General features: G+C 24.5%; 1 non-coding gene across 1 annotated transcript; it reads left to right on the forward strand.

Annotated features, from left to right (window-relative positions):
* Positions 1-12,257: 12,257 nt before the first annotated feature.
* On the forward strand, positions 12,258-12,329 carry TRNAN-GUU (transfer RNA asparagine (anticodon GUU)). Its single transcript has one exon. It is a non-coding gene; the product is annotated as a tRNA-Asn (tRNA).
* The last annotated feature ends 11,524 nt before the right edge of the window (positions 12,330-23,853 follow it).

Genomic DNA, 23,853 nt, shown 5'->3' on the forward strand with positions numbered 1-23,853 from the left:
ATATGTTAACCGGTTAACGCAATACGAAATAATTTTTTTTATTTTTCAAACAGTGTTAACCGGTTAACGCATATGGTTAACCGGTTAACGCAAGGCGGAAAACAGCTTTCCAAGAGATTTTCAAACAGTGTTAACCGGTTAACGCATTTGGTTAACCGGTTAACGCAAGGCAGAAAAGAATTTTCTAACAGATTTCAAACAGTGTTAACCGGTTAACGCATATGGTTAACCGGTTAACGCAAGGCAAAATTCACCTGTTCGGCTAACTCAGTGCTTTAAAAGTATCAAGTGTTGATGCGAAAAGCGATATTGATTTTAAATGAATTGTGCATTAAAATGTGGTGATCGGTCGTCGAGATTTAATTTGATTTTAATTAATTAAAGGAATTAATAATAATAATAAAGTGTTTATTATTGTCTTGTGGTGATCGGTTATGGCCTTAGTTTTCCTTTATTCTGCTTTGGGTTTTAAAATACGACCTGCGTGTCGTGCCTCTCTCTTTATCTCCAAAATGTAACTTCTTTTCTCATCTCACTCCCTCGTATGTAAAACGAGTTTCTTTTTGTAATGTAATGATATGAAGAAAGCAAAGAAGTCAGTGCCAAAGGAGGACAACCTTGAAGATCTTGCTTGGAGAAGCTTAGATCGTTGTTAGGTTAGCTTAGGTTCTCTCATTGGCTTGGGAGAACAATTGCGCTAGGGGCCATAACTGTTTCATTATGTATGTATGTATGTTGATGCATGTGAATGTATGTTGATGCATGTGAGAGGCGATTTATATGATAAATAAGCCGGTGAGATCAGAAAAATTCCAATTCCCTCAAATTAAATATTAAGTTTATGCTTTCCAAGTTTTAACACTCATCAAGACTAGTATCGAATAATGTAGGTTTCGCCTACGTGAGGTGCATGTTCTATATTAGTAAGGTGCGATGGGATAATTGTAATATCCAACTGTTAAAACAATGGGTCAAACTTAACTAAACAAATTATAATAAGATTATATATATGCATGTTTAGAAGCAAGAGTTGGGAATGATCCATATGATGGATTGGAATAAGGAGTTATTCACCCAACTGAAATTTTCGAGAGTTGTATGAGATACAATTGGAAGGAGTTCCTACCTAAATAACCTAGTTTTGTGTAATCCGCCTACGCGGACTTAGAACGAAGTGAAATATGGATCTCGACCCACTAGAAAATCTTCCAACGGGATTTTCCGAATCAAATGATGAGGGTCATTTGTTTTGAATAAAATAGTAGGAGCATATTTAATTAAAGGCCTAATTAAATATGTCAATGATACTTATATTTTCAGTAATCCTTATGTAGATAACCATGACAACAAACACCTCTAACAACATATTGCGATCAAACCTTGAGAAGGAAAAATTGTCTGGGACAAATTTTCTGGATTGGTACCGAAACATGAGGATTGTCCTCAAACATGAGGATTGTTCTCAAGGTTACTAGGTTTATTACACCAAATCATCATTGGTAGATTGAATTACTTATTTTAGACCATTTTGAAAAAATAAATATATGTTTTGAACACTAAAGCAAGAGAATTTATGTATTTTTATGATTAATTTTATTGACTTTAATTGTAATTTATTGATATTTGAATTTTTATAAATCTAAAATTCTAAAATATAACATATTCATATCATAATATGTTGTTTTAAAATAATGATCATGAACAAAAAAATAAAGAAAATGAAAGTTTATAAAGACAAAGATGGGTTAAAGTTATGAAAACAAAAAAAAATGTGAAAATGACGTAGAACTACTTTTATTATAAACGTGAAACCTATTAGATGGATACATGGGAAAAGAGCTAAGTTTGCTTTGAACATTACAGGATGGGTTAAAACACTCCAAATGCATGTCATTGATTCAAAATGACATATTCATTTACATATTACTTAGCTACCTAATGTATTTGTTTAACATAGTAGCCTTCTCAAGGTGATTAGGTTTATTGCACCAAATCATCATTGGTAGATTGAATTACTTATTTTAGACCATTTTGAAAAATTAAAAATATGTTTTAAACATTAAAACAGGAGAATATGTGTATTTTTATGATTAGTTTTATTAACTTAAATTGTAAGGTATTGATATTTGAATTTTTATAATTCTAAAATATAATATATTCATATCATAATATGTTGTTTTAAAATAATGATCATGAACAAAAAAAATAAAGAAAATGAAAGTTTATAAAGAAAAAGATGGGTTAAAGTTATGAAAACAAAAAAAAAATGTGAAAATAACGTAGAACTACTTTTATTTGAAACGTGAAACCTATTAGATGGATACATGGGAAAAGAGCTAAGTTTGCTTTGAACATTACAAGATGAGTTAAAACACTCCAAATGCATGTCATTGATTCAAAATGACATATTCATTTCCATATTACTTAGCTACCTAATGTATTTGTTTAACATAGTAGCCTTCTCAAGGTGACTAGGTTTATTACACCAAATCATCATTGGTAGATTGAATTACTTATTTTAGACCATTTTGAAAAAATAAATATATGTTTTGAACACTAAAACAAGAGAATTTGTGTATTTTTATGATTAATTTTATTGACTTAAATTGTAATGTATTGATATTTGAATTTTTATAAATCTAAAATTCTAATATATAATATATTCATATCATAATATGTTGTTTTAAAATAATGATCATGAACAAAAAAATAAAGAAAATGAATGCTTATAAAGACAAAGATGGGTTAAAGTTATGAAAACAAAAAAAAAATGTGAAAATAACATAGAACTACTTTTATTTGATACGTGAAACTTATTAGATGGATACATGGGAAAAGAGCTAAGTTTGCTTTGAACATTACAGGATGGGTTAAAACACTCCAAATGCATGTCATTGATTCAAAATGACATATTCATTTCCATATTACTTAGCTACCTAATGTATTTGTTTAACATAGTAGCCTTCTCAAGGTGACTAGGTTTATTACACCAAATCATCATTGGTAGATCGAATTACTTATTTTAGACCATTTTTAAAAATGAACTTATGTTTTAAACACTAAAACAAGAGAATATGTGTATTTTTATGATTAATTTTATTGACTTAAATTGTAATGTATTGATATTTGAGTTTTTATAAATCTAACATTCTAAAATATAATATATTCATATCATAATATGTTGTATTAAAATAATGATCATGAACTAAAAAATTAAGAAAATGAAAGTTTATAAAGACAAAGATGGGTTAAAGTTATGAAAACAAAAAAAAATGTGAAAATAACATAGAACTACTTTTATTTGAAACGTGAAACCTATTAGATGGATACATGGGAAAAGAGTTAAGTTTGCTTTGAACGTTACAGGATGGGTTAAAACACTCCAAATGCATGTCATTGATTCAAAATGACATATTCATTTCCATATTACTTAGCTACCTAATGTATTTGTTTAACATAGTAGCCTACTCAAGGTGACTAGGTTTATTACACCAAATCATCATTGGTAGATTGAATTACTTATTTTAGACCATTTAGAAAAATTAAATATATTTTTTAAACACTAAAACAAGAGAATATGTGTATTTTTATGATTAATTTTATTGACTTATATTGTAATGTATTGATATTTGAGTTTTTATAAATCTAAAATTCTAAAATATAATATATTCATATCATAATATGTTGTTTTAAAATAATGATCATGAACAAAAAAATAAAGAAAATGAAAGCTTATAAAGACAAAGATGGGTTAAAGTTATGAAAACAAAAAAAAATGTGAAAATAATGTAGAACTACTTTTCTTATAAACGTGAAACCTATTAGATGGATACATGGGAAAAGAGCTAAGTTTGCTTTGAACATTACAGGATGGGTTAAAACACTCCAAATGCATGTCATTGATTCAAAATGACATATTCATTTACATATTACTTAGCTACCTAATGTATTTGTTTAACATAGTAGCCTTCTCAAGGTGATTAGGTTTATTGCACCAAATCATCATTGGTAGATTGAATTACTTATTTTAGACCATTTTGAAAAATTAAAAATATGTTTTAAACATTAAAACAAGAGAATATGTGTATTTTTATGATTAGTTTTATTAACTTAAATTGTAAGGTATTGATATTTGAATTTTTATAATTCTAAAATTCTAAAATATAATATATTCATATCATAATATGTTGTTTTTGAAATAATGATCATGAACAAAAAAATAAAGAAAATGAAAGTTTATAAAGACAGAGATGGGTTAAATTTATGAAAACAAAAAAAAAACTGTGAAAATAACATAGAACTACTTTTATTTGAAACGTGAAATCTATTAGATGGATACATGGGTGAAGATCTAAATTTGCTTTGAACAATACAGGATGGGTTGAAACACTCCAAATGCATGTCATTGATTTAAAATGACATAGTCATATCCATTTTACTTAGCTACTTAATTTATTTGTTTAACATAGTAGCCTTCTAAGGGTGACTAGGTTTATTACACCAAATCATCATTGGTAAAGTGAATTACTTATTTTTGACCATTTTGAAAAATTAAATATATGTTTTAAACACTAAAACAAGAGAATATGTGTATTTTTATGATTAATTTTATTGACTTAAATTGTAATGTATTGATATTTGAGTTTTTATAAATCTAAAATTCTAAAATATAATATATTCATATCATAATATGTTGTTTTAAAATAATGATCATGAACAAAAAAATAAAGAAAAAAATATCTCATTTCCATATTACTTAGCTACCTAATGTATTTGTTTAACATAGTAGCCTTCTCAAGGTGACTAGGTTTATTACACCAAATCATCATTGGTAGATTGAATTACTTATTTTAGACCATTTTTAAAAATGAACTTATGTTTTAAACACTAAAACAAGAGAATATGTGTATTTTTATGATTAATTTTATTGACTTAAATTGTAATGTATTGATATTTGAGTTTTTATAAATATTAAATTCTAAAATATAATATATTCATATCATAATATGTTGTATTAAAATAATGATCATGAACTAAAAAATAAAGAAAATGAAAGTTTATAAAGACAAAGATGGGTTAAAGTTATGAAAACAAAAAAAAATGTGAAAATAACATAGTACTACTTTTATTTGAAACGTGAAACCTATTAGATGGATACATGGGAAAAGAGTTAAGTTTGCTTTGAACATTACATGATGGGTTAAAACACTCCAAATGCATGTCATTGATTCAAAATGACATATTCATTTCCATATTACTTAGCTACCTAATGTATTTGTTTAACATAGTAGCCTTCTCAAGGTGACTAGGTTTATTACACCAAATCATCATTGGTAGATTGAATTACTTATTTTAGACCATTTTGAAAAATTAAATATATTTTTTAAACACTAAAACAAGAGAATATGTGTATTTTTATGATTAATTTTATTGACTTATATTGTAATGTATTGATATTTGAGTTTTTATAAATCTAAAATTCTAAAATATAATATATTCATATCATAATATGTTGTTTTAAAATAATGATCATGAACAAAAAAAATAAAGAAAATGAAAGCTTATAAAGACAAAGATGGGTTAAAGTTATGCAAACAAAAAAAAATATGAAAATAACGTAAAACTACTTTTATTTGAAACGTGAAACCTATTAGATGGATACATGGGAAAAGAGCTAAGTTTGATTTGAACATTACAGGATGGGTTAAAACACTCCAAATGCATGTCATTGATTTAAAATGACATATTCATTTCCATATTACTTAGCTACCTAATGTATTTGTTTAACATAGTAGCCTTCTCAAGGTGATTAGGTTTATTGCACCAAATCATCATTGGTAGATTGAAGTACTTATTTTAGACCATTTTGAAATATTAAATATATGTTTTAAACATTAAAACAAGAGAATATGTGTATTTTTGTGATTAATTTTATTGAATTAAATTGTAAGGTATTGATATTTGAATTTTTATAATTCTAAAATATAATATATTCATATCATAATACGTTGTTTTAAAATAATGATCATGAACAAAAAAATAAAGAAAATGAAAGTTTATAAAGAAAAAGATGGGTTAAAGTTATGAAAACAAAAAAAAATGTGAAAATAACGTAGAACTACTTTTATTTGAAACGTGAAACCTATTAGATGGATACATGGGAAAAGAGCTAAGTTTTCTTTGAACATTACAGGATGGGTTAAAACACTCCAAATGCATGTCATTGATTCAAAATGACATATTCATTTCCATATTACTTAGCTACCTAATGTATTTGTTTAACATAGTAGCCTTCTCAAGGTGACTAGGTTTATTACACCAAATTATCATTGGTAGATTGAATTACTTATTTTAGACCATTTTGAAAAATTAAATACAAGAGAATATGTGTATTTTTATGATTAATTTTATTGACTTAAATTGTAATGTATTGATATTTGAGTTTTTATAAATATAAAATTCTAAAATATAATATATTCATATCATAATATGTTGTATTAAAATAATGATCATGAACTAAAAAATAAAGAAAATGAAAGTTTATAAAGACAAAGATGGGTTAAAGTTATGAAAACAAAAAAAAATGTGAAAATAACATAGTACTACTTTTATTTGAAACGTGAAACCTATTAGATGGATACATGGGAAAAGAGTTAAGTTTGCTTTGAACATTACATGATGGGTTAAAACACTCCAAATGCATGTCATTGATTCAAAATGACATATTCATTTCCATATTACTTAGCTACCTAATGTATTTGTTTAACATAGTAGCCTTCTCAAGGTGACTAGGTTTATTACACCAAATCATCATTGGTAGATTGAATTACTTATTTTAGACCATTTTGAAAAATTAAATATATTTTTTAAACACTAAAACAAGAGAATATGTGTATTTTTATGATTAATTTTATTGACTTATATTGTAATGTATTGATATTTGAGTTTTTATAAATCTAAAATTCTAAAATATAATATATTCATATCATAATATGTTGTTTTAAAATAATGATCATGAACAAAAAAAATAAAGAAAATGAAAGCTTATAAAGACAAAGATGGGTTAAAGTTATGAAAAAAAAAAAATATATGAAAATAACGTAGAACTACTTTTATTTGAAACGTGAAACCTATTAGATGGATACATGGGAAAAGAGCTAAGTTTGATTTGAACATTACAGGATGGGTTAAAACACTCCAAATGCATGTCATTGATTTAAAATGACATATTCATTTCCATATTACTTAGCTACCTAATGTATTTGTTTAACATAGTAGCCTTCTCAAGGTGATTAGGTTTATTGCACCAAATCATCATTGGTAGATTGAAGTACTTATTTTAGACCATTTTGAAATATTAAATATATGTTTTAAACATTAAAACAAGAGAATATGTGTATTTTTGTGATTAATTTTATTGAATTAAATTGTAAGGTATTGATATTTGAATTTTTATAATTCTAAAATATAATATATTCATATCATAATACGTTGTTTTAAAATAATGATCATGAACAAAAAAATAAAGAAAATGAAAGTTTATAAAGAAAAAGATGGGTTAAAGTTATGAAAACAAAAAAAAAATGTGAAAATAACGTAGAACTACTTTTATTTGAAACGTGAAACCTATTAGATGGATACATGGGAAAAGAGCTAAGTTTGCTTTGAACATTACAGGATGGGTTAAAACACTCCAAATGCATGTCATTGATTCAAAATGACATATTCATTTCCATATTACTTAGCTACCTAATGTATTTGTTTAACATAGTAGCCTTCTCAAGGTGACTAGGTTTATTACACCAAATTATCATTGGTAGATTGAATTACTTATTTTAGACCATTTTGAAAAATTAAATACAAGAGAATATGTGTATTTTTATGATTAATTTTATTGACTTAAATTGTAATGTATTGATATTTGAGTTTTTATAAATCTAAAATTCTAAAATATAATATATTTATATCATAATACGTTGTTTTAAAATAATGATCATGAACTAAAAAATAAAGAAAATGAAAGTTTATAAAGACAAAGATGGGTTAAAGTTATGAAAAAAAAGAGTGAAAATAACGTAGAAGTACTTTTATTTGAAACGTAAAACCTATTAGATGGATACATCGGAAAAGAGCTAAGTTTGCTTTGAACATTACAGGATGGGTTAAAACACTCCAAATGCATGTCAATTATTCAAAATGACATATTCATTTCCATATTACTTAGCTACCTAATGTATTTGTTTAACATAGTAGCCTTCTCAAGGTGACTAGGTTTATTATACCAAATCATCATTAATAGATTGAATTACTTATTTTAGACCATTTTTAAAAATGAACTTATGTTTTAAACACTAAAACAAGAGAATATGTGTATTTTTATGATTATATTTATTAACTTATATTGTAATGTATTGATATTTGAGTTTTTATAAATCTAAAATTCTAAAATATAATATATTCATAATATAATATTTTGTTTTAAAATAATGATCATGAACTAAAAAATAAAGAAAATGAAAGTTTATAAAGACAAAGATGGGTTAAAGTTATGAAAACAAATAAAAAAGTGAAAATAACGTAGAACTACTTTTATTTGAAACGTGAAACCTATTAGATGGATACATGGGAAAAGAGCTAAGTTTGCTTTGAACATTACAGGATGGGTTAAAACACTCCAAATGCATGTCATTTATTCAAAATGACATATTCATTTCCATATTACTTAGCTACCTAATGTATTTGTTTAACATAATAGCCTTCTCAAGGTGACTAGGTTTATTACACCAAATCATCATTGATAGATTGAATTACTTATTTTAGACCATTTTTAAAAATGAACTTATGTTTTAAACACTAAAATAAGAGAATATGTGTATTTTTATGATTATATTTATTAACTTATATTGTAATGTATTGATATTTGAGTTTTTATAAATCTAAAATTCTAAAATATAATATATTCATAATATAATATGTTGTTTTAAAATAATGATCATGAACTAAAAAATTTAGAAAATGAAAGTTTATAAAGACAAAGATGGGTTAAAGTTATGAAAACAAAAAAAAGTGAAAATAACGTAGAACTACTTTTATTTGAAACGTGAAACCTATTAGATGGATACATGGGAAAAGTGCTAAGTTTGCTTTGAACATTACAGAATGGGTTAAAACACTCCAAATGCATGTCATTTATTCAAAATGACATATTCATTTCCATATTACTTAGCTACCTAATGTATTTGTTTAACATAGTAGCCTTCTCAAGGTGACTAAGTTTATTACACCAAATCATCATTGGTAGATTGAATTACTTATTTTAGACCATTTTTAAAAATGAACTTATTTTTTAAACACTAAAACAAGAGAATATGTGTATTTTTATGATTAATTTTATTGACTTATATTGTAATGTATTGATATTTGAGTTTTTATAAATCTAAAATTCTAAAATATAATATATTCATATCATAATATGTTGTTTTAAAATAATGATCATAAACTAAAAAATAAAGAAAATGAAAGTTTATAAAGACAAAGATGGGTTAAAGTTATGAAAACAAAAAAAAATGTGAAAATAACGTAGAACTACTTTTATTTGAAACGTGAAACCTATTAGAGTGATACATGGGAAAAGAGCTAAGTTTGCTTTGAAAATTACAGGATGGGTTGAAACACCCCAAATGCATGTCATTGATTTAAAATGACATATTCATTTCCATATTACTTAGCTACCTAATGTATTTGTTTAACATAGTAGCCTTCTCAAGGTGACTAGGTTTATTACACCAAATCATCATTGGTAGATTGAATTTCTTATTTTAGACCGTTTTTAAAAATGAACTTACGTTTTAAACACTAAAACAAGAGAATATGTGTATTTTTATGATTAATTTTATTGACTTAAATTGTAATGTATTGATATTTGAATTTTTATAATCTAAAATTCTAAAATTCTAAAATATAATATATTCATATCATAATATGTTGTTTTAAAATAATGATCATGAACAAAAAAATAAAGAAAATGAAAGTTTATAAAGACATAGATGGGTTAAAGTTATGAAAACAAAAAAAATGTGAAATAACGTAGAACTACTTTTATTATAAACGTGAAACCTATTAGACGGATACGTCGGAAAAGAGCTAAGTTTGCTTTGAACATTACAGGATGGGTTAAAACACTTCAAATGCATGTCATTGATTCAAAATGACATATTCATTTCCATATTACTTAGCTACCTAATGTATTTGTTTAACGTAGTAGCCTTCTCAAGGTGATTAGGTTTAGTGCACCAAATCATCATTGGTAGATTGAAGTACTTATTTTAGACCATTTTGAAAAATTAAATATATGTTTTAAACATTAAAACAAGAGAATATGTGTATTTTTGTGATAAATTTTATTGACTTAAATTGTAAGGTCTTGATATTTGAATTTTTATAATTCTAAAATATAATATATTCATATCATAATACGTTGTTTTAAAATAATGATTATGAACAAAAAAAATAAAGAAAATGAAAGTTTATAAAGAAAAAGATGGGTTAAAGTTATGAAAACAAAAAAAAAGTGAAAATAACGTAGAACTACTTTTATTTGAAACGTGAAACCTATTATATGGATACATGGGAAAAGAGCTAAGTTTGCTTTGAACATTACAGGATGGGTTAAAACACTCCAAATGCATGTCATTGATTCAAAATGACATATTCATTTCCATATTACTTAGCTACCTAATGTATTTGTTTAACATAGTAGCCTTCTCAAGGTGACTAGGTTTATTACACCAAATTATCATTGGTAGATTGAATTACTTATTTTAGACCATTTTGAAAAATTAAATACAAGAGAATATGTGTATTTTTATGATTAATTTTATTGACTTAAATTGTAATGTATTGATATTTGAGTTTTTATAAATCTAAAATTCTAAAATATAATATATTTATATCATAATACGTTGTTTTAAAATAATGATCATGAACTAAAAAATAAAGAAAATGAATGTTTATAAAGACAAAGATGGGTTAAAGTTATGAAAACAAAAAAAAAAGTGAAATAACGTAGAAGTACTTTTATTTGAAACGTAAAACCTATTAGATGGATACATTGGAAAAGAGCTAAGTTTGCTTTGAACATTACAGGATGGGTTAAAACACTCCAAATACATGTCATTTATTCAAAATGACATATTCATTTCCATATTACTTAGCTACCTAATGTATTTGTTTAACATAGTAGCCTTCTCAAGGTGACTAGGTTTATTACACCAAATCATCATTAATAGATTGAATTACTTATTTTAGACCATTTTTAAAAATGAACTTATGTTTTAAACACTAAAACAAGAGAATATGTGTATTTTTATGATTAATTTTATTGACTTAAATTGTAATGTATTGATATTTGAGTTTTTATAAATCTAAAATTCTAAAATATAATATATTTATATCATAATACGTTGTTTTAAAATAATGATCATGAACTAAAAAATAAAGAAAATGAAAGTTTATAAAGACAAAGATGGGTTAAAGTTATGAAAACAAAAAAAAAAGTGAAAATAACGTAGAAGTACTTTTATTTGAAACGTGAAACCTATTAGATGGATACATGGGAAAAGAGCTAAGTTTGCTTTGAACATTAAAGGATGGGTTAAAACACTCCAAATGCATGTCATTGATTCAAAATGACATATTCATTTCCATATTACTTAGCTACCTAATGTATTTGTTTAACATAGTAGCCTTCTCAAGGTGACTAGGTTTATTACACCAAATTATCATTGGTAGATTGAATTACTTATTTTATACCATTTTGAAAAATTAAATATATTTTTTAAACACTAAAACAAGAGAATATGTGTATTTTTATGATTAATTTTATTGACTTAAATTGTAATGTATTGATATTTGAGTTTTTATAAATCTAAAATTCTAAAATATAATATATTTATATCATAATACGTTGTTTTAAAATAATGATCATGAACTAAAAAATAAAGAAAATGAAAGTTTATAAATACAAAGATGGGTTAAAGTTATGAAAACAAAAAAAAAAGTGAAAATAACGTTGAACTACTTTTATTTGAAACGTGAAACCTATTAGATGGATACATGGGAAAAGAGCTAAGTTTGCTTTGAACATTACAGGATGGGTTAAAACACTCCAAATGCATGTCATTTATTCAAAATGACATATTCATTTCCATATTACTTAGCTACCTAATGTATTTGTTTAACATAGTATTTGCCGTTGTTCCCCAGTAGCTAAGTGGTAGAGCGGTCGGCTGTTAACCGATTGGTCGTAGGTTCAAATCCTATTTGGGGAGATTTTATTCATTTCCAATTAAAGAATTTGGAATCAAAAGGAAGCCTTCTCAAGGTGACTAGGTTTATTACACCAAATCATCATTGATAGATTGAATTACTTATTTTAGACCATTTTTAAAAAAGAACTTATGATTTAAACACTAAAACAAGAGAATATGTGTATTTTTATGATTATATTTATTAACTTATATTGTAATGTATTGATATTTGAGTTTTTATAAATCTAAAATTCTAAAATATAATATATTCATAATATAATATGTTGTTTTAAAATAATGATCATGAACTAAAAAATAAAGAAAATGAAAGTTTATAAAGACAAAGATGGGTTAAAGTTATGAAAACAAAAAAAAAAAAGTGAAAATAACGTAGAACTACTTTTATTTGAAACGTGAAAACTATTAGATGGATACATGGGAAAAGAGCTAAGTTTGCTTTGAACATTACAGGATGGGTTAAAACACTCCAAATGCATGTCATTTATTCAAAATGACATATTCATTTTCATATTACTTAGCTACCTAATGTATTTGTTTAACATAGTAGCCTTCTCAAGGTGACTAGGTTTATTACACCAAATCATCATTGGTAGATTGAATTACTTATTTTAGACCATTTTTAAAAATGAACTTATGTTTTAAACACTAAAACAAGAGAATATGTGTATTTTTATGATTAATTTTATTGACTTATATTGTAATGTATTGATATTTGAGTTTTTATAAATCTAAAATTCTAAAATATAATATATTCATATCATAATATGTTGTTTTAAAATAATGATCATGAACTAAAAAATAAAGAAAATGAAAGTTTATAAAGACAAAGATGGGTTAAAGTTATGAAAAAAAAAAAATGTGAAAATAACGTAGAACTACTTTTATTTGAAACGTGAAACCTATTAGAGTGATACATGGGAAAAGAGCTAAGTTTGCTTTGAACATTACAGGATGGGTTGAAACACCCCAAATGCATGTCATTGATTTAAAATGACATATTCATTTCCATATTACTTAGCTACCTAATGTATTTGTTTAACATAGTAGCCTTCTCAAGGTGACTAGGTTTATTACACCAAATCATCATAGGTAGATTGAATTACTTATTTTAGACAATTTTTAAAAATGAACATACGTTTTAAACACTAAAACAAGAGAATATGTGTATTTTTATGATTAATTTTATTGACTTAAATTGTAATGTATTGATATTTGAATTTTTATAAATCTAAAATTCTAAAATATAATATATTCATATCATAATATGTTGTTTTAAAATAATGATCATGAACAAAAAAATAAAGAAAATGAAAGTTTATAAAGACAAAGATGGGTTAAAGTTATGAAAACAAAAAAAATGTGAAAATAACGTAGAACTACTTTTATTTAAACGTGAAACCTATTAGACGGATACATGGAAAAAGAGCTAAGTTTGCTTTGAACATTACAGGATGGGTTAAAACACTCCAAATGCATGTCATTGATTCAAAATGACATATTCATTTCCATATTACTTAGCTACCTAATGTATTTGTTTAACATAGTAGCCTTCTCAAGGTGACTAGGTTTATTGCACCAAATCATCATTGGTAGATTGAAGTACTTATTTTAGACCATTTTGAAAAATTAAAATATGTTTTAAACATTAAAACAAGAGAATATGTGTATTTTTGTGATTAATTTTATTGACTTAAATTGTAATGTATTGATATTTGAATTTTTATAATTCTAAAATGTAATATATTCATATCATAATACGTTGTTTTAAAATAATGATCATGAACAAAAAAATAAAGAAAATGAAAGTTTATAAAGAAAAGATGGGTTAAAGTTATGAAAACAAAAAAAATGTGAAAATAACGTAGAAGTACTTTTATTTGAAACGTGAAACCTATTAGATGGATACATGGGAAAAGAGCTAAGTTTGCTTTGAACATTACAGGATGGGTTAAAACACTCCAAATGCATGTCATTTATTCAAAATGACATATTCATTTCCATATTACTTAGCTACCTAATGTATTTGTTTAACATAGTAGCCTTCTCAAGGTGACTAGGTTATTACACCAAATCATCATTGATAGATTGAATTACTTATTTTAGACCATTTTTAAAAATGAACTTATGTTTTAAACACTAAAACAAGAGATTATGTGTATTTTTATGATTATATTTATTAACTTATATTGTAATGTATTGATATTTGAGTTTTTATAAATCTAAAATTCTAAAATATAATATATTTATAATATAATATGTTGTTTTAAAATAATGATCATGAACTAAAAAATAAAGAAAATGAAAGTTTATAAAGACAAAGATGGGTTAAAGTTATGAAAACAAAAAAAAAGTGAAAATAACGTAGAACTACTTTTATTTGAAACGTGAAACCTATTAGATGGATACATGGGAAAAGAGCTAAGTTTGCTTTGAACATTACAGGATGGGTTAAAACACTCCAAATGCATGTCATTTATTCAAAATGACATATTCATTTCCATATTACTTAGCTACCTAATGTATTTGTTTAACATAGTAGCCTTCTCAAGGTGACTAGGTTTATTACACCAAATCATCATTGATAGATTGAATTACTTATTTTAGACCATTTTTAAAAATGAACTTATGTTTTAAACACTAAAACAAGAGAATATGTGTATTTTTATGATTAATTTTATTGACTTATATTGTAATGTATTGATATTTGAGTTTTTATAAATCTAAAATTCTAAAATATAATATATTCATATCATAATATGTTGTTTTAAAATAATGATCATGAACTAAAAAATAAAGAAAATGAAAGTTTATAAAGACAAAGATGGGTTAAAGTTATGAAAACAAAAAAAATGTGAAAATAACGTAGAACTACTTTTATTTGAAACGTGAAACCTATTAGAGTGATACATGGGAAAAGAGCTAAGTTTGCTTTGAACATTACAGGATGGGTTGAAACACCCCAAATGCATGTCATTGATTCAAAATGACATATTCATTTCCATATTACTTAGCTACCTAATGTATTTGTTTAACATAGTAGCCTTCTCAAGGTGACTAGGTTTATTACACCAAATCATCATTGGTAGATTGAATTACTTATTTTAGACCATTTTTAAAAATGAACTTATGTTTTAAACACTAAAACAAGAGAATATGTGTATTTTTATGATTAATTTTATTGACTTAAATTGTAATGTATTGATATTTGAATTTTTATAAATCTAAAATTCTAAAATATAATATATTCATATCATAATATGTTGTTTTAAAATAATGATCATGAACAAAAAAATAAAGAAAATGAAAGTTTATAAAGACAAAGATGGGTTAAAGTTATGAAAACAAAAAAAAATGTGAAAATAACGTAGAACTACTTTTATTTAAACGTGAAACCTATTAGATGGATACATCGGAAAAGAGCTAAGTTTGCTTTGAACATTACAGGATGGGTTAAAACACTCCAAATGCATGTCATTGATTCAAAATGACATATTCATTTCCATATTACTTAGCTACCTAATGTATTTGTTTAACATAGTAGCCTTCTCAAGGTGACTAGGTTTATTACACCAAATCATCATTGGTAGATTGAAGTACTTATTTTAGACCATTTTGAAAAATTAAATATATGTTTTAAACACTAAAACAAGAGAATATGTGTATTTTTGTGATTAATTTTATTGACTTAAATTGTAATGTATTGATATTTGAATTTTTATAATTCTAAAATATAATATATTCATATCATAATACGTTGTTTTAAAATAATGATCATGAACAAAAAAATAAAGAAAATGAAAGTTTATAAAGAAAAAGATGGGTTAAAGTTATGAAAACAAAAAAAAATGTGAAAATAACGTAGAAGTACTTTTATTTGAAACGTGAAACCTATTAGATGGATACATGGGAAAAGAGCTAAGTTTGCTTTGAACATTACAGGATGTGTTAAAACACTCCAAATGCATGTCATTTATTCAAAATAACATATTCATTTCCATATTACGTAGCTACCTAATGTATTTGTTTAACATAGTAGCCTTCTCAAGGTGACTAGGTTTATTACACCAAATCATCATTGATAGATTGAATTACTTATTTTAGACCATTTTTAAAAATGACCTTATGTTTTAAACACTAAAACAAGAGAATATGTGTATTTTTATGATTATATTTTTTAACTTATATTGTAATGTATTGATATTTGAGTTTTTATAAATCTAAAATTCTAAAATATAATATATTTATAATATAATATGTTGTTTTAAAATAATGATCATGAACTAAAAAATAAAGAAAATGAAAGTTTATAAAGACAAAGATGGGTTAAAGTTATGAAAACAAAAAAAAAGTGAAAATAACGTAGAACTACTTTTATTTGAAACGTGAATCCTATTAGATGGATACATGGGAAAAGAGCTAAGTTTGCTTTGAACATTACAGGATGGGTTAAAACACTCCAAATGCATGTCATTTATTCAAAATGACATATTCATTTCCATATTACTTAGCTACCTAATGTATTTGTTTAACATAGTAGCCTTCTCAAGGTGACTAGGTTTATTACACCAAATCATCATTGGTAGATTGAATTACTTATTTTAGACCATTTTTAAAAATGAACTTATGTTTTAAACACTAAAACAAGAGAATATGTGTATTTTTATGATTAATTTTATTGACTTATATTGTAATGTATTGATATTTGAGTTTTTATAAATCTAAAATTCTAAAATATAATATATTCATATCATAATATGTTGTTTTAAAATAATGATCATGAACTAAAAAATAAAGAAAATGAAAGTTTATAAAGACAAAGATGGGTTAAAGTTATGAAAACAAAAAAAATGTGAAAATAACGTAGAACTACTTTTATTTGAAACGTGAAACCTATTAGAGTGATACATGGGAAAAGAGCTAAGTTTGCTTTGAACATTACAGGATGGGTTGAAACACCCCAAATGCATGTCATTGATTTAAAATGACATATTCATTTCCATATTACTTAGCTACCTAATGTATTTGTTTAACATAGTAGCCTTCTCAAGGTGACTAGGTTTATTACACCAAATCATCATTGGTAGATTGAATTACTTATTTTAGACCATTTTTAAAATGAACTTATGTTTTAAACACTAAAACAAGATAATATGTGTATTTTTATGATTAATTTTATTGACTTAAATTGTAATGTATTGATATTTGAATTTTTATAATCTAAAATTCTAAAATATAATATATTCATATCATAATATGTTGTTTTAAAATAATGATCATGAACAAAAAAATAAAGAAAATGAAAGTTTATAAAGACAAAGATGGGTTAAAGTTATGAAAACAAAAAAAAATGTGAAAATAACGTAGAACTACTTTTATTTGAAACGTGAAACCTATTAGATGGATACATGGGAAAAGAGCTAAGTTTCCTTTGAACATTACAGGATGGGTTAAAACACTCCAAATGCATGTCATTTATTCAAAATAACATATTCATTTCCATATTACTTAGCTACCTAATGTATTTGTTTAACATAGTAGCCTTCTCAAGGTGACTAGGTTTATTACACCAAATCATCATTGGTAGATTGAATTACTTATTTTAGACCATTTTAAAAATGAACTTATGTTTTAAACACTAAAACAAGAGAATATGTGTATTTTTATGATTAATTTTATTGACTTATATTGTAATGTATTGATATTTGAGTTTTATAAATCTAAAATTCTAAATATAATATATTCATATCATAATATGTTGTTTTAAAATAATGATCATGAACTAAAAAATAAAGAAAATGAAAGTTTATAAAGACAAAGATGGGTTAAAGTTATGAAAACAAAAAAAATGTGAAAATAACGTAGAACTACTTTTATTTGAAACGTGAAACCTATTAGATGGATACATGGGAAAAGAGCTAAGTTTGCTTTGAACATTACAGGATGGGTTAAAACACCCAAATGCATGTCATTGATTCAAAATGACATATTCATTTCCATATTACTTAGCTACCTAATGTATTTGTTTAACATAGTAGCCTTCTCAAGGTGACTAGGTTTATTACACCAAATCATCATTGGTAGATTGAATTACTTATTTTAGACCATTTTTAAAAATGAACTTATGTTTTAAACACTAAAACAAGAGAATATGTGTATTTTTATGATTAATTTTATTGACTTAAATTGTAATGTATTGATATTTGAATTTTTATAATCTAAAATTCTAAAATATAATATATTCATATCATAATATGTTGTTTTAAAATAATGATCATGAACAAAAAAATAAAGAAAATGAAAGTTTATAAAGACATAGATGGGTTAAAGTTATGAAAACAAAAAAATGTGAAATAACGTAGAACTACTTTTATTTAAACGTGAAACCTATTAGATGGATACATCGGAAAAGAGCTAAGTTTGCTTTGAACATTACAGGATGGGTTAAAACACTCCAAATGCATGTCATTGATTCAAAATGACATATTCATTTCCATATTACTTAGCTACCTAATGTATTTGTTTAACGTAGTAGCCTTCTCAAGGTGATTAGGTTTATTGCACCAAATCATCATTGGTAGATTGAAGTACTTATTTTAGACCATTTTGAAAAATTAAATATATGTTTTAAACATTAAAACAAGAGAATATGTGTATTTTTGTGATTAATTTTATTGACTTAAATTGTAAGGTATTGATATTTGAATTTTTATAATTTTAAAAATGAACTTATGTTTTAAACACTAAAACAAGAGAATATGTGTATTTTTATGATTATATTTATTAACTTATATTGTAATGTATTGATATTTGAATTTTTATAAATCTAAAATTCTAAAATATAATATATTCATATCATAATATGTTGTTTTAAAATAATGATCATGAACAAAAAAATAAAGAAAATGAAAGTTTATAAAGAAAAAGATGGGTTAAAGTTATGAAAACAAAAAAAAATGTGAAAATAACGTAGAAGTACTTTTATTTGAAACGTGAAACCTATTAGATGGATACATGGGAAAAGAGCTAAGTTTGCTTTGAACATTACAGGATGGGTTAAAACACTCCAAATGCATGTCATTTATTCAAAATAACATATTCATTTCCATATTACTTAGCTACCTAATGTATTTGTTTAACATAGTAGCCTTCTCAAGGTGACTAGGTTTATTACACCAAATCATCATTGGTAGATTGAATTACTTATTTTAGACCATTTTTAAAAATGAACTTATGTTTTAAACACTAAAACAAGAGAATATGTGTATTTTTATGATTATATTTATTGACTTATATTGTAATGTATTGATATTTGAGTTTTTATAAATCTAAAATTCTAAAATATAATATATTTATATATAATATGTTGTTTTAAAATAATGATCATGAACTAAAAAATAAAGAAAATGAAAGTTTATAAAGACAAAGATGGGTTAAAGTTATGAAAACAAAAAAAAAGTGAAAATAACGTAGAACTACTTTTATTTGAAACGTGAAACCTATTAGATGGATACATGGGAAAAGAGCTAAGTTTGCTTTGAACATTACAGGATGGGTTAAAACACTCCAAATGCATGTCATTTATTCAAAATGACATATTCATTTCCATATTACTTAGCTACCTAATGTATTTGTTTAACATAGTAGCCTTCTCAAGGTGACTAGGTTTATTACACCAAATCATCATTGGTAGATTGAATTACTTATTTTAGACCATTTTTAAAAATGAACTTATGTTTTAAACACTAAAACAAGAGAATATGTGTATTTTTATGATTATATTTATTGACTTATATTGTAATGTATTGATATTTGAGTTTTTATAAATCTAAAATTCTAAAATATAATATATTCATAATATAATATTTGTTTTAAAATAATGATCATGAACTAAAAAATAAAGAAAATGAAAGTTTATAAAGACAAAGATGGGTTAAAGTTATGAAAACAAAAAAAAGTGAAAATAACGTAGAACTACTTTTATTTGAAACGTGAAACCTATTAGATGGATACATGGGAAAAGAGCTAAGTTTGCTTTGAACATTACAGGATGGGTTAAAACACTCCAAATGCATGTCATTGATTCAAAATGACATATTCATTTCCATATTACTTAGCTACCTAATGTATTTGTTTAACATAGTAGCCTTCTCAAGGTGACTAGGTTTATTACACCAAATCATCATTGGTAGATTGAATTACTTATTTTAGACCATTTTGAAAAATTAAATATATGTTTTAAACACTAAAACAAGAGAATATGTGTATTTTTATGATTAATTTTATTGACTTAATTGTAATGTATTGATATTTGAGTTTTTATAAATCTAAAATTCTAAAATATAATATATTCATATCATAATATGTTGTTTTAAAATAATGATCATGAACAAAAAAATAAAGAAAATGAAAGTTTATAAAGACAAAGATGGGTTAAAGTTATGAAAACAAAAAAAATGTGAAAATAACGTAGAACTACTTTTATTTGAAACGTGAAACCTATTAGATGGATACATGGGAAAAGAGCTAAGTTTGCTTTGAACATTACAGGATGGGTTAAAACACTCCAAATGCATGTCATTGATTCAAAATGACATATTCATTTCCATATTACTTAGCTACCTAATGTATTTGTTTAACATAGTAGCCTTCTCAAGGTGATTAGGTTTATTGCACCAAATCATCATTGGTAGATTGAAGTACTTATTTTAGACCATTTTGAAAAATTAAATATATGTTTTAAACATTAAAACAAGAGAATATGTGTATTTTTGTGATTAATTTTATTGACTTAAATTGTAAGGTATTGATATTTGAATTTTTATAATTCTAAAATATAATATATTCATATCATAATACGTTGTTTTAAAATAATGATCATGAACTAAAAAATAAAGAAAATGAAAGTTTATAAAGACAAAGATGGGTTAAAGTTATGAAAAAAAAAAGTAAAAATAACGTAGAAGTACTTTTATTTGAAACGTAAAACCTATTAGATGGATACATTGGAAAAGAGCTAAGTTTGCTTTGAACATTACAGGATGGGTTAAAACACTCCAAATGCATGTCAATTATTCAAAATGACATATTCATTTCCATATTACTTAGCTACCTAATGTATTTGTTTAACATAGTAGCCTTCTCAAGGTGACTAGGTTTATGACACCAAATCATCATTAATAGATTGAATTACTTTTTTAGACCATTTTTAAAAATGAACTTATGTTTTAAACACTAAAACAAGAGAATATGTGTATTTTATGATTATATTTATTGACTTATATTGTAATGTATTGATATTTGAGTTTTTATAAATCTAAAATTCTAAAATATAATATATTCATATATAATATTTTGTTTTAAAATAATGATCATGAACTAAAAATAAAGAAAATGAAAGTTTATAAAGACAAAGATGGGTTAAAGTTATGAAAACAAAAAAAAAGTGAAAATAACGTAGAACTACTTTTATTTGAAACGTGAAACCTATTAGATGGATACATGGGAAAAGAGCTAAGTTTGCTTTGAACATTACAGGATGGGTTAAAACACTCCAAATGCATGTCATTTATTCAAAATGACATATTCATTTCCATATTACTTAGCTACCTAATGTATTTGTTTAACATAGTAGCCTTCTCAAGGTGACTAGGTTTATTACACCAAATCATCATTGGTAGATTGAATTACTTATTTTAGACCATTTTTAAAAATGAACTTATGTTTTAAACACTAAAACAAGAGAATATGTGTATTTTTATGATTATATTTATTAACTTATATTGTAATGTATTGATATTTGAGTTTTTATAAATCTAAAATTCTAAAATATAATATATTCATATATAATATGTTGTTTTAAAATAATGATCATGAACTAAAAAATAAAGAAAATGAAAGTTTATAAAGACAAAGATGGGTTAAAGTTATGAAAACAAAAAAAAGTGAAAATAACGTAGAACTACTTTTATTTGAAACGTGAAACCTATTAGATGGATACATGGGAAAAGAGCTAAGTTTGCTTTGAACATTACAGGATGGGTTAAAACACTCCAAATGCATGTCATTTATTCAAAATGACATATTCATTTCCATATTACTTAGCTACCTAATGTATTTGTTTAACATAGTAGCCTTCTCAAGGTGACTAGGTTTATTACACCAAATCATCATTGGTAGATTGAATTACTTATTTTAGACCATTTTTAAAAATGAACTTATTTTTTAAACACTAAAACAAGAGAATATGTGTATTTTTATGATTAATTTTATTGACTTATATTGTAATGTATTGATATTTGAGTTTTTATAAATCTAAAATTCTAAAATATAATATATTCATATCATAATATGTTGTTTTAAAATAATGATCATGAACTAAAAAATAAAGAAAATGAAAGTTTATAAAGACAAAGATGGGTTAAAGTTATGAAAACAAAAAAAATGTGAAAATAACGTAGAACTACTTTTATTTGAAACGTGAAACCTATTAGAGTGATACATGGGAAAAGAGCTAAGTTTGCTTTGAACATTACAGGATGGGTTAAAACACCCCAAATGCATGTCATTGATTTAAAATGACATATTCATTTCCATATTACTTAGCTACCTAATGTATTTGTTTAACATAGTAGCCTTCTCAAGGTGACTAGGTTTATTACACCAAATCATCATTGGTAGATTGAATTACTTATTTTAGACCGTTTTTAAAAATGAACTTACGTTTTAAACACTAAAACAAGAGAATATGTGTATTTTTATGATTAATTTTATTGACTTAAATTGTAATGTATTGATATTTGAATTTTTATAATCTAAAATTCTAAAATATAATATATTCATATCATAATATGTTGTTTTAAAATAATGATCATGAACAAAAAAATAAAGAAAATGAAAGTTTATAAAGACATAGATGGGTTAAAGTTATGAAAACAAAAAAAATGTGAAATAACGTAGAACTACTTTTATTAAACGTGAAACCTATTAGATGGATACATCGGAAAAGAGCTAAGTTTGCTTTGAACATTACAGGATGGGTTAAAACACTCCAAATGCATGTCATTGATTCAAAATGACATATTCATTTCCATATTACTTAGCTACCTAATGTATTTGTTTAACATAGTAGCCTTCTCAAGGTGATTAGGTTTATTGCACCAAATCATCATTGGTAGATTGAAGTACTTATTTTAGACCATTTTGAAAAATTAAAAATATGTTTTAAACATTAAAACAAGAGAATATGTGTATTTTGTGATTAATTTTATTGACTTAAATTGTAAGTATTGATATTTGAATTTTTATAATTCTAAAATATAATATATTCATATCATAATATGTTGTTTTAAAATAATGATCATGAACAAAAAATAAAGAAAATGAAAGTTTATAAAGACAAAGATGGGTTAAAGTTATGAAAACAAAAAAAAAATGTGAAAATAACGTAGAACTACTTTTATTTGAAACGTGAAACCTATTAGATGGATACATGGGAAAAGAGCTAAGTTTGCTTTGAACATTACAG

This window comes from Lathyrus oleraceus, chromosome 6 (genome assembly GCF_024323335.1).
Source record: "Lathyrus oleraceus cultivar Zhongwan6 chromosome 6, CAAS_Psat_ZW6_1.0, whole genome shotgun sequence".
Classification (NCBI taxonomy): domain Eukaryota; kingdom Viridiplantae; phylum Streptophyta; class Magnoliopsida; order Fabales; family Fabaceae; genus Lathyrus; species Lathyrus oleraceus.